This window comes from Chrysemys picta, chromosome 1 (genome assembly GCF_011386835.1).
Source record: "Chrysemys picta bellii isolate R12L10 chromosome 1, ASM1138683v2, whole genome shotgun sequence".
NCBI lineage: Eukaryota > Metazoa > Chordata > Testudines > Emydidae > Chrysemys > Chrysemys picta.
The window spans coordinates 62,368,862-62,382,260 of NC_088791.1; positions in this window are offsets into that span (position 1 = coordinate 62,368,862).

Consider the following 13,399-nt stretch of genomic DNA (forward strand, 5'->3'; position numbering starts at 1 on the left):
AGTTACAGTGCTGTAAAGCGCCAGTGTAAACAGTGCCCAGGTGCTGGGAGCCGCGCTCCCGGTGCTGTAAACTAATCCCCTCATGGAGGTGGAGTACCTGCAGCGCTGGGAGAGCTCTCTCCCAGTGCTGGCATGTGACCACACTCGCACTTCAAAGCACTGCTGCGGGAGTGCTCCCACGGCAGTGCTTTGGAGTTTCGAGTGTAGCCACGGCCTTAGTCACAGACTTTAAGCATAATACTAGTGAGTAACCATAATTTCACATGCAGCATTGTTACATAACTTTTAAAATGATACTATTGACCAGTGTGTTTAGTTTTCAAAGGATCCCACACAATGCATATTTTATACAAAAATCATTGCAGTAGTGTGTAAGGTATGAATACAGGGATGGCTAGGGTCACATGCATGTACTACGATGGGTGGGCCTAGGCCCAAGCAAAACTGGAGGTATGTCCCCTCAACTGAGGGGGAGGAACCATTGAACCTAGACCACAAATGAATTCTTGTGACAACAAATGAAAAAACAAGAACAGGAGTGAGGATCAAAGGTTAAAAATCTGGGAACCAGAAGGGGATGCTGAACACAGAACCCCTGACAGTGCCCACCGCTCCTCAAAGTTGTCTAAGAAGTCACTGGAGTCACCGCCCAGAGGAACTCTGCTCAGAGGGGTGAATTAACCAAGGACTGGCCCCACAGTCACAGAGCACCATTCTGTCCCACTTCCTTATTCTGGTGTGATGAATAGCCATCTTGGACAGCACCAGCAGGAGGCTGACAAGGTCTTGTGACTTGATGGGGCCACAGATAGGGTCTATGTGAATCAGTAGGAGTGGTGGGAAGAAATGCAGCTAGAACCTAAATCAAAGGCTCTGGAAGAGCCAGAAGAGGGATTGCAGCCAGGCAATCTATGTAAATACACACCAGCGCCTCCCAATCACCACAGAAGGACCAGATATCGAGGAGCCCTTGAACTGTGCCAGGTACATGCCTGTGCTGATAGCTCCATGGAGTAGCTACCAACCAGTATTCCTGGCAGACTGTGGGACCAAGATGGAATATAAGCAGGGCAACTAGGGGTCTCTGCGCCCTGCAGATGGCAGCAAGTCCTGCCCCTTGTTATCAGGACAAGATATGAAGGAGAGGCAGTGGTTGATATGTAGCACGTGCATGTATACATGTTCTCGAGGCTCAATTCAGAGACGGACCAGCTGGATCACATTCAGCCGACTCAGATGGCATGTCAGAGGCCACTGGGAGGCTTGTGGGGCAGGGCCCGATGACAAGCTCTGAAAGGGTCAGGTGTAAGGGGAGGGTAGGGAGAACACTCCCACAGGACCCACTTGAGAAAAGCGAGAGAAACAGGGGTCAAGGCTGCCCTCACCTCCAGGAGAACCTCCACATAATGAAGGATGTGCAGAGTAGGCAAACCCATGCATTGGCTAAGCACCATGGGGTCCATCCAGTCCCTCCAGATGTAGTCCAGAAGATCTCCAGTTCTGATGGCACACCAAGGGGGTGTCTACGATCTGCACATGAATCAGAGTTTCATTAGGAAATCTTCCCCCTCAGTGGCCACTGCAGATCTGGTCACTGCCTAGGTGTGGTGGAAGATTCTAGACTATGATATGGAAGGACTCCAGGTTCCTGCTAGGAATAGTGGAGTTAGAAGGACTATGCACACTGGGTGTGGGAAATGTTTGGGACTTTAATTAGGAATCATTTGAACTATGTTTTGGTAATAAAGAGTCGCCAAAGAAGGGTATTATTTAAGTAAGACAGCCTGAAATAGGTATTCTGAAAGGGGAAACTGAGACAGATGTGCCTGTTGTGCCATGACCTGCCACCCGACGGTGCTCCAGGAAGGGGTTGCCTTGCAACAGACACTATGGCCTGGTCCACACTAACCCCCCACTTTGAACTAAGGTACGCAAATTCAGCTACGTTAATAACGTAGTACCTTAGTTCGAACTTACCGCGGGTCCAGACTTGGCAGGCAGGCTCCCCCGTCGATGCTGCGTACTCCTCTTGCCAAGCTGGAGCACCGGCGTCGACGGCGAGCACTTCCGGGATCGATTTATCGCGTCTAGACAAGACACGATAAATCGATCCCAGAAGATCGATTGCTTACCGCCGGACCTGGAGGTAAGTGTAGACCTACCCTCCGATGAAAAGAAAATTTGCATTATATTAAATTAATGGAGATATCCCATCTCCTAGAACTGGAAGGGACCTTGAAAGGTCATCGAGTCCAGCCCCCTGCCTTCACGAGCAGGACCAACTACTGATTTTGCCCCTGATCCCCAAGTGGCCCCCGCAAGGATTGAACTCACAACCCTGGGTTTAGCAGGCCAATGCTCAAACCACTGAGCTATCCCTCCCCCCAATATTATTTATTATTGTTAATATGGGTTCACCAGCTCTGCACAACAGGTGAAACGTGACCAACAATCAGTAGGTCCCTAGCTCAAGAACTTTACAATCTCATCTTTTCTCTCCTTCTAACTCATCAGTCAGGCTGTCACCAAATCCTGTCAGTTCTCCCTCTGCAACTGCTCTAAAACCTATCCATATTTCCCCACTCTCATTGAAGTCAGCGGAGTTACCCTGATTTGCAGCTTTAGCAAACTAACTACCAACTACCATTCTCATAGTGGTTTCTATTTACAGTACATTATTATTGCCATGTATTTGTACTGTAAATGCTTCTCTACTTGTTTGTTTATACCTAGGGCCCTATCAAATTCATGGCCATGAAAAACACATCACAGACCATGAAAACTGGTCTTTTGTGTGCTTTTACCCTATACTATACAGATTTCACAGGGAAGACCAGCGTTTCTCAAATTGGGGGTCCTGATCCAAAAGGGAGTTGCAGGGGGGTTGCAAGGTTATTTTAGGAGGGTGTGGTGTTTAGATGCTGCATGTGATTATTAGAACTGGGAGCACTGGCTGTTAGGAGTCTGAAAGGACAGGAAACAGGAAGGAGGGGGAGGCATTAAGGACGATGGGAGAGTTACAGAGTGTGCAGCAACAGCTGGGAAAAGAGACTTCCACTGTAAATAAAGTTTTGTTGAAGTTGTTAATACTTTGCTTGGTGGATACAACATTTTGGCGACGAAGATGGATCTTCTGCCTCTGAACCCACCTGCACCCTTTCTGCAAAGCCCAGGTGAACCTCCAATTGCTTTTACTGCCTGGATCCCGTATGTTAGAGACTTATCTGCTTGCAATCAGTGCTACAGACATTTCTGAAGTAAGAAAGCATGCTCTGCTAATTCACTGCCTTGGAGCAGAAAGGCAGTGTATATTTTACACTTTTCCCCTTGCAGATGATAAATATGAGACTGCACTCACTGCATTAAAGAACTTTTTTGTGCCAAAAGTGAATGTAGTAGCTAATCACTACAGATTTCGCCAGCGTGAGCAGAAACCAGGGTAGACTATAATGCAGTATATGGCTTCCCTGAGGAGTCTGATTGTAACTTGTGATTTTGGGAATATGGCAGATGAGATGATTAGAGACCAGCTCATTGAGAAAACAACAATGCTTCATGTTCTTCTAGAACCACAACTTACACTAGAAAAAACAATAACCATTGCTACTCAGATTGAGTCAGCTACAGCTGAAGCCAAAAAAATGAGCCAGGGTACAGGAGGCCCAGTCTAGGCTGTGACTTCTTTGCAGAAAAGTTCACTATCACTGCAGACAAACAATTGCAAAAGGAAAACTAATGAAAAGCCACTGAATCAGCAAATGCAAAATACAGTAAAAGCATGCTTTCGCTGTGGATCCCCACAACATCTTGCAAGCTACACAGGATGTCCAGCAAAAGTAGCTCAGTGCAATCATTGCAAAAAGATTGGGCATTTTGCTAAATTATGTTGCAGTAACCAGTTCAATCAACAGGTGCATGCAGTTACAATACCAGATGTTACTGTGCAGAGTGTAGACAAAATCACTACTGCACATATTCCAGAACAGATAAAGTGCACTGTAAACGTTTCTGCCATACCCTCAGGCAAATCACACTCTATTCAGCTAATGTTGGACACTGGCTCAGCAGTATCTATACTACCTGATTCCATCTATTTGCATTACTTTAAAGATGTGCCTCTTACTGAACCCAAACTTCACTTGGTATGCTATTTGAAAAACCATATTCCAGTACATGGCTGCTTGCCAGCAACAGTTACTTTTGGTGATCGCTGTGTAACTGCGGAATTCTACATTGTTCACAAAGGCATTGCTATCCTTGGCAGAGATTTATTAGCTGCTTTAAATCTCAGGGTAGTTAATGGACGAATTGATCTTCCTCAGCAAAGCACTCTTGCAGTACACACACCAGTTTCAGCTGGGACCCAACTCCAGGTTGAGGAGAAACTCGGCTGTGCTTATGGGTTTCTGCATAAAGTTAAAATGCGGAATAACGTGTTGCCTGTACGACAGAAATTACGGCACTTAACATTTTCAGTCAGGGAAGCTGTTTCAGAGGAACTTAGAAAACTTGTTCAAAAGGACATTATTGAAGAGATTAACTCCTCGGAATGGGTTTCACCTAGAGTAGTGACGCAGAAGAAGGGTGGAGACATTCGCCTTTGTGTGGACTTAAGGGAACCAAATAAAGCTATTGTGATTGACAGCCATCCTCTTCCTCACATAGAGGAAGTATTTGCAGAACTCTGTGGAGCAAAGATGTTTTCTACTCTTGATTTGCAGAGCGCATACCACCAGGTTATGTTGCATGAAGATAGCAGAGACCTCACAGCATTGATTACACATGAGGGACTATTTCATTTTAAACGTGTTCCATACAGTCTCGCATCAGCCCCATGTGCCTTTCAAAAAATGATGTCATTGATTCTGAAGAATCAACATGGAGTTCAGTGCTATTTGGATGATATTATTGTGTTTGGAAATACTACTGAGGAGCATGACAATAACCTGCAGTCTGTACTAAACTGCATCAGCAAAGCAGGCCTCAAGCTCAATAGGTCCAAATGCAAATTTAGACAAACTGAACTCTCCTTTCTGGGGCATACAATTTCACAGGCTGGACTAAAACCTGATCCAGATCATATCCTGGCAATTTCAAATGCTCCTCCTCCAACAGATTTGCAAACCTTACGTTCCTTCTTGGGTCTTACCTCCTGGTATGCAAAATTCACTCCCAATTATGCTTCTGTCATTGAACCGTTACGAGAATTACTACGGAGAAGTTCAACCTTAGTGTGGACAACGGATGCACAAGCTAGTTTTGAAAGGGTGAAAGACTTGATTGTACATAGTTCAGTACTTGCACTATTCAGTCCCGCATTGCCCACAATTGTAACTACTGATGCTTCTGATTATGGGCTTGGGGCTGTCCTCACACAACTTCATGAGGACAACACTGAGAGGACTGTTGCATTTGCTTCAAGAACACTAAGTAATGCTGAGAGAAAATATTCTACAGTTGAAAAAGAAGCACTTGCTTGTGTCTGGGCTACTGAAAAATGGAGAACTTACCTGAGGGGCCACACGTTCAAGTTGCGCACAGACCACAGCCCTTTAACGACGTTGCTCACCATGAAAGGACTGGGAAGAGGAGGATATCGTATTGCTAGATGATCTGCACGACTACTCTTTCAATTATGAATTGGAATATAAGCCTGGAAATGAAAATGTGGTAGCTGATTGCCTTTCTCGCCTGCCTTTGCCTTCACCAGATGGTCCACCAGAGGATGAAGATGTAGTAGTTGCGCTTATTACAAGCACTCTTACTGCAGTAACAAGAGAACAATTTCAAGCTGCTTGTTCAGCGTGTCCAATTCAACAAAAACTACGGGAATTTCTGACAAAGAGATGGCCCAGTAACCCTAAAAACCTTGACCCAGTTTTGCTGCCTTATTTTAGAGTTCGGGATGAACTTTCTTTGCTCGATGGCTGGCTGTGTGCTACAAGGTACACACCGGCTACTTGTGCCAGAAGAATTACAGTCAAAACTCATACAGCTGGCACACTCATCAAGGAATTGTCAGAACCAAACAATGACTACGGGATCTGTATTGGTGGCCAGGGATGAACTCTCAAACTGAAGCACTCAAAAAATCCTGTGTCACTTGCCAAATGCATGATAAGACAGCAGTGACATGTACCCCTCCATTACAGCCTGTTCCTCTTCCTGAATCTGCATGGGAAAAAGTGGCGATTGACGTTGTAGGACCCTTTGACACTGCTCCACTTGACTGTCATTATGCCATCACTTTAATAGACTATTTCAGCCAGGGCCGGCTTTAGGCCGATTCAGCCGATTCGGCTGAATTGGGCCCCGCGCCAAGAGGGCCCCGCACTGCAGCTGTTCACCCCGCCCCCAGCTCACTTCCCCCTCCTCCCCTCCCCTGCACGCTCCGCCCCCTCCCCTGAGTCTGAGACGAAGTAGGGGCGGGCCGGCAGCACAAGGTAAGCTGGGGTGGTGGGGGTGGGAGAAGGGCTCCGGGGAGGCGCGGCCAGTTCCTGCAGGCCCCAGCGGCTCTGGCCCGGCTTGGCTCCAGCCCAGCCTGGTCCCCGCGGCTCGGGTCCCGTCCCCCCCCGCGCGGCCCCCGCGGCGCGGCTCGGGTCCCCCCCCCCCCGGCGCGGCTCGGGTCTCCCCCCCCCGGCGCGGCTCGGGTCTCCCCGTCCCCCCCCCCCCGTGGCGCGGCTCGGGTCTCCCCGTGTCCCCCCGTCCCCCCCCCGCGGCGCGGCTTGGGTCTCCCCGTGTCCCCCTGTCCCCCCCCCACGGCGCGGCTCGGGTCTCCCCGTGTCCCCCTGTCCCCCCCCGCGGCGCGGCTCGGGTCTCCCCGTGTCTCCCCCGTCGCTCGGGTCTCCCCGTGTCCCCGTCCTCCCCCGCGGCGCGGGTCTCCCCGTGTCTCCCCCATCCCTCGCGCAGCTCGGGTCTCCCCGTGTCCCCCCTCCCCCGTCCCCCCCGCGGCACGGCGCGGCTCGGCTCGGGTCTCCCCGTGTCCCCCCCCCCGTGACGCGGCTCGGGTCTCCCCGTGTCCCCCCGTGCCCCCCCGCGGCGCGGGTCTCCCCGTGTCCCCCCCCGCGGCGCGGCTCGGGTCTCCCCGGGTCTCCCCCGTCGCTCGGGTCTCCCCGTGTCCCCGCCCCCCCCCCCCCCCGCGGCGCGGCTCGGGTCTCCCCGTGTCTCCCCCGTCCCTCGCGCAGCTCGGGTCTCCCCGTGTCCCCCCTCCCCCGTCCCCCCCGCGGCGCGGCGCGGCTCGGGTCTCCCCGTGTCCCCCCGTCCCCCCCCGCGGCGCGGGTCTCCCCGTGTCCCCGTGTCCCCCCCCGCGGCGCGGCTCGGGTCTCCCCGGGTCTCCCCCGTCCCTGGCGCGGCTCGGGTCTCCCCGTGTCCCTTCCCCCCGTGGCGCGGCGCAGCTCGGGTCTCCCCATGTCTCTCCCCCCCCCCCGCGGCGTGGCTCGGCCCCCCCCCCCGTGGTGTGGCTCGATTCCTGGGGGCGGGGCTTGCTGCAAGCCCCGCCCCCAGGAATCGGGCCCCGCTCTTGCTAAAGCCGGCCCTGATTTCAGCAAATGGCCTGAGGTGGCGTTTACATCACAAATTTTTTCTGCTACAGTAATTAAAGTTCCTCTCTTCAGTTTTTAGCCGGGAAGGTAACCCCAAAGAACTAGTTTCAGATAATAGTAGTCAATTTACTTCCCTGGAGTTCGAAACTTTTCTAGCAGAGAGGAACATTTTACACAGGAGGTCATCCCTATATTACCCTCAAGCCAACGGGGAAATCAAACGTTTAACAGACGTTTGAAAGAGAGTTTGCAAACAGCTAAACTGGAAGGGCGATTGTGGTACCCTTCACTACTGATTTCTTGCAAGCATACCGGGCTACACGACATCCCGCAACGCAAAGATCACACGCAGAGTTACTTCATGGGAAACAGATGACTACTAAACTGAACATTGCTGGATTGTTAAAGGCACGACCTGATGCCCCAAACAAGGATGATGTGAGAAAGACAGTTGAACAGAATCAAGCAAAGTCTAAGGCTTTCACAGACAAATGGCGGGGTGCTAAGGAACCAAAGTTTGAGTGTGGTTCCTTTGTTAGAATACGAGAACCTGGACTCTTATGCAAAGGGGACCATAAATTCACAGCTCCTTTTAAAATCATAGAGAAGAAGGGACCTTACACCTATCGACTTTCTGATGGGCGGGTATGGAATGCTTCTTATCTTGCACCTGCCTATGCACCAAGAGGAGATTATGCCAACACCCAGTCTGCATTGGATGACTTCACTGTAGAACCAACAAAACAAGACATTGCACTGGAACCGGGGCTTGAGAGGTGGCCTGTCAGACTCAGATGATCACCTGCCTGGACTATGTTATGTAGTACCTACAGTGTTTTCAGTGTAATATTCCTGCCAACAGTATAGTGTCTTGTTTCATATTTGTTCCTGTGGTTAGAACAACAATGTTTATTTTAATTTGGAAAGTTTCTTAAGAGAGGAGGGAATGTGGTGTTTAGATGCTGCATGTGATTATTAGAACTGGGAGCACTGGCTGTTGGGAGTCTGAAAGGACAGGAAACAGGAAGGAGGGGGGAGGAGTTGAGAAGGCTGGGAGAGTTACAGACTGTGCAGCATCAGGTTGGAAAAGAAACTTCCACTGTAAATAAAGTTCTGTTGAAGTTGTTAATACTTTGCTTGGTGGATACAACAGAGGGTTGTGATATTGCCACCCTTACTTCTGCACTGCCTTCAGAGCTGGGCGGCCGCAGAGTGGTGGTTGTTGGCCGGGCGCCTAGCTCTGAAGGCAGCGCCCCGCCAGCAGCAGTGCAGAAGTAAGGGTGGCAATACCATACCATTCCACCCTTACTTCTGCACTGCTGCCTTCAGAGCCAGAGAGTGGCGGCTGCAAACTGAGAGCCCAGCTCTGCAGGTAGCACCGCAGAAGTAAGGGTGGCAATACTATACCATGCCATCCTTTTTTCTGTGCTGCTGCTGGTTTCAGTGCTGCCTTCAGAGCTGGTATCCTGGCTAGAAACCACCGCTCCCCAACAGCCCAGCTCTGAAGGCAGTGCCACCTCCAGCAGCAGCACAGAAATAAGGGTAGCAGTGCCGCAATCCCCACCTACAATAACCTTGCGACCCCCCTCCCCCCACAACACCTTTTTGGGTCAGGACCCCTACAATTACAACACTGACATTTATGATTTAGATATCTGAAATCATGACATTTATGATTTTTTAAACCCCATGACCATGAAATTGACCAAAATGGACCATGAATTTGGTAGGGCCCTGTTTATACCTGCGTCTGACTTTTCCTAAATAGTAAACTACAAGAATAGTTTCATGTAAGTAAAAACTGGTGAAAAATGCTTGATGCAAGTTTAATTTTGTCACCATGCCTTTCAACAGTCTTGGTGAACATGTTACACGTTTTTCACACAGATTTAATCATGGGTACAAAATGTTTTAATTTTTTGTTATTAGGAGCTGTTTATTACTATTTTGCCAGGCGTCTTCTTTCCTAAATGAATATTTTGTCTGCAACAGAATGATATAAATATAACCTATGATATGATGTTGAATGATAATTTCAATGCAAATTAGTTACCCAAGAGCAAGATTTCAAATGCATCAGCTTCTCTGGCTCTGAAATAAATGATGAGCTACTATACATAATGATGATGCTGTACATTCTGTAGCAAAATTTTGGCTATACAGAGTTCTTAAACATTTTGCATTGCAGTGAAGTGACAAGGCACTTTTCAGCAACAAGTCATCTGAGAAACTCTTTGGGACAGATTTCAGTACCTTTACCCAGATTGAGCAGTAGCTTTCCCCTCCACCAGGCCCAAGTATTAGAATGTGACTTATGTGTATGATTTTTTTCTCTACTATGAACTCTAACTAATCTCTTTCTAATATAAAGTATCTTTTCATATGCCAGTTCAATAAGGAGCATTTCCTCATTTATTTATGGTAGCACCTGTAGAAAAATCAGTATATAAAATATTTGATTTTACAAATATTAAAAACAATTTGGTCTAGGACATAATTAATTAAAATGATTAGGGTGCAAAGCAAAACAGAGATCAGCAAATTATGTTGCTTGACTTCACACCAGCTTCTGATTTAATGACAGTAGATGTTCATATTCAAAAAGTCCTTGGTTCCTGAAGGCGGACAGGATTTTTTATCCTTTAGCTCAAAGAGAGTGGAGACTCAGTCTAGTACCTGAGTTATCTAAGCCACTAGTTCTCAAACTTTTCCATACTATGTCTCCCTCTTAGGACAGGGCCACAACACTGCAAAGTGTCAGGGCAGTGCTCAATAGCGTAGCCCAGGAGGCTGGTCTAAATTATGCCAGGAACCTATCCAGCCCCTGGGGCAGCCTGGACTCAGAAGCACATAAAGATGGCTTAAACCCCCCATTATCTTTTCTCCCATCCCCCATCTTCCAGAGTAGCGAGCACTGAGCTGCTCCTCTTAGTGGCATGGCCCAGAATCCCACCTACAGTATTTTCTAACATTGTGATCCTTTTATTTAGGCCAAATAATATGATGATTTTGCATCTCAATTGTAATGTAAGATTTGCAGAAGACAAAAAACAATAGCAGGAGCTTGTTTACTTTCTAATGTAATCCATATTCAGGCCCCACTCCACCTGAAGACACTTCCACCCTGAACATGACATATTGTGATTGACAGTGACTGGAACCAGCATAGCTTCTTCTCTGACTGCAGCCTGTCAGCATTTTCTTCTTGATCATCAGCATAAATCTACTCTGGAAGTATCTCAGACCAGGCTGAAAAAAATGCAAGAGTTTGCCTGACCTGACCCCAACTCTACCCACTTTGTGAATTCTAATTCCCAGCAGGGACCTAAATGCACTACAGCAGAATTCAAAGGCTCAATATACTGGAGATGATCCCTAGGCCAGGGAACAAATTTCCTGCATGATTTTGGCATTTCTCAACTCTGAAGTTTACCTCACATAAGGGTACAGGATTGGGACCATCATCTTTTAAGGTCTTCCAGTCTTCACAGGACTAGTCACAACCTTGCTAATGGCTGAAGGGATGCAACTGAAGCTCAGAATCAAAGGTGAACTTTGTAATACTGAGATTTGTAACAGGGGTCTCTTTTTAGTTAAGACAGTTTTAAGTAAAGACAGTTTGAAAATTCTAGCTTAGGTTCTAAAATGATTTGATTACATTATAACTTTAAATAATAAGAATGAGGATTAAATATTCTCCTCTGCTCTTTTTTTAACCTATTAAGGAGAATAGACATGGCATTTATTATATAACCGTAGATACCATATTAACTCCTACAACAACACTGCAAAGATTAACTCCTGTCATATTAAAATGACACATGGTGTACTTGTTAAAAAGGTGACAAACACATAACGTTGGCCAGAAAATTAAAAATACTTGTCAAAGTAAAACTGAAAACTCCAATAAAATTTATGATTACCAGGAACTGAATATAAAAATAAATATACATGGGTGAGATTGAAATAAACTCAGATACTGCCATAAAAATCCTTGTCAGCGCTTTGTCTGTTTTATACATACATGAAATGCACAGTGTTACTTTTAAACAAGACATTTGGGGCACTTTTTTTCCCATGGCTTATTCAGCAGCTGAACATCTAACAGTGGCTCAGTTTAAATAAATATCTTTTCTCACATTGTTACCTCAGGCCATATTGACATTTGGCGGCAGGGGGAAGAGTCACATAAAGTGTACCTGACAGTTGCCAAATGCTTTTTCCTGTCAGATCACAAATATACAATTTGTGTATGCTGTAATGGAGGAAGCATCTTTGGGAGCACAAGTTGAAACAAAACTGTCTTTCATTCTCTTTACACCTAATTCTTACTAGAGATGGGTCCAAACTGCTAAATTTGATCCCAGGCTTTTGCAAAGGATATGGTTGTTCAGATCCAGAATCTTTGTTCAGCCCATTAATGAGAGGAGCCAATGGCAAAGTTTGGATCTGAACTTCCTGAAAGGTTAGGAGTCTTTAGAAGCAGTGTTTAGGTTTGAGCCCATATCTATCATATCCTCAAGTTCTTGCACAAAGGGTTGGATCTGAAAGAAACACAGGGTGTGGCAGTGGTCACAGAGAAGCCATTCATTGTCTGTAGAGATAGCAGTACATCAAATCTCCCATCCCTCCTTACCTGAGAACAACCTGCAAGGGAAGAATTCTTCCCATTGACAAAGTGGGGGAAGGAAATGTCCTCACTTTAGACAAATCTAGGGGATCTACCCCCTGAACCCATCAATTCTCTCCACCATCAAGTGGATACTGGGGGATTCTCAGGACTCAGAAGACATCTGCACGGATGCCCTCCGACTCTGCTTTACTGCCCAGACCCTGGAGAGAAGCTGCGTTCACAACTCTCCTAAAACAGGCTTCCAGGACATGGAATTGTAAGCAAGCTTGACTTAATCCAGGTTCTGGCTGTATTAACTTTTGCTGCTTTCCCTTGGAGAATCAGAAGGACCTCAACCAACTGCCACAACCCCTCCAACCTCTGGCCTACTCCTTCTAAGCCCTTCACCTCCATGAAGCTCAACTCATGCCAAATATCCCCTGCTGATTTAGTCACCTTTGAAAATGGGACTGTTACTTGCAAATTGTATCCATAATTACTATAATAATAATTAATGGAGATATCCTATCTCCTAGAACTGGAATGGACCTTGAAAGGTCATCAAGTCCAGCTCCCTGGCTTCACTAGCAGGACCAAGTACTGATTTTGCCTTAGATCCCTAAGTGGCCCTCTCAAGGATTGAACTCACAACCCTGGATTTAGCAGGCCAATGCGCAAACCACTGAGCTATATCCCCTGCTTGAGAAGCTTGCTCAGGGAAGGAAGGAGCACACCCCATATATGGCACTCTGTATTCCCCCCCCATCGCAAGAATCAGAATTATAGGTGCTACCAAGGCACCCATACCTTGAGAAAAAGAAGAAATTATTAGTGATGGAGAAATAGTAAACATGGTCAGGGGAGCCAATACCTAACTGCAGACCAGCAATTTGAAAAGGCAACTTCTCTAACACAGTTTACCACAGATAAAACTAACCCCGATTTCTTCAGACAGCACTGTCCAAATTCAGCCCTGCCAGAAGTAACTGAATCTGCCATTGGAGTAAATAGCAGCTGCACCCACTTACATCAGGGCTCCATTTGGCCCTAATTATTTAAATACAATTAGGAAGGTTTTGATCTAAAATTGAGTGAATGGGGTGAAGCCTAGTGGCTCCCTGGATTAGAGCACTGTACTGATATATTAGAGCTCTCCGTTCAAGCGTAACCATAGCTTTTACAATTGAAAGGGGATGAGTATGTTAAAAGCCATACTTTGCATTACTCATAAGCACCCCTTAGTTAT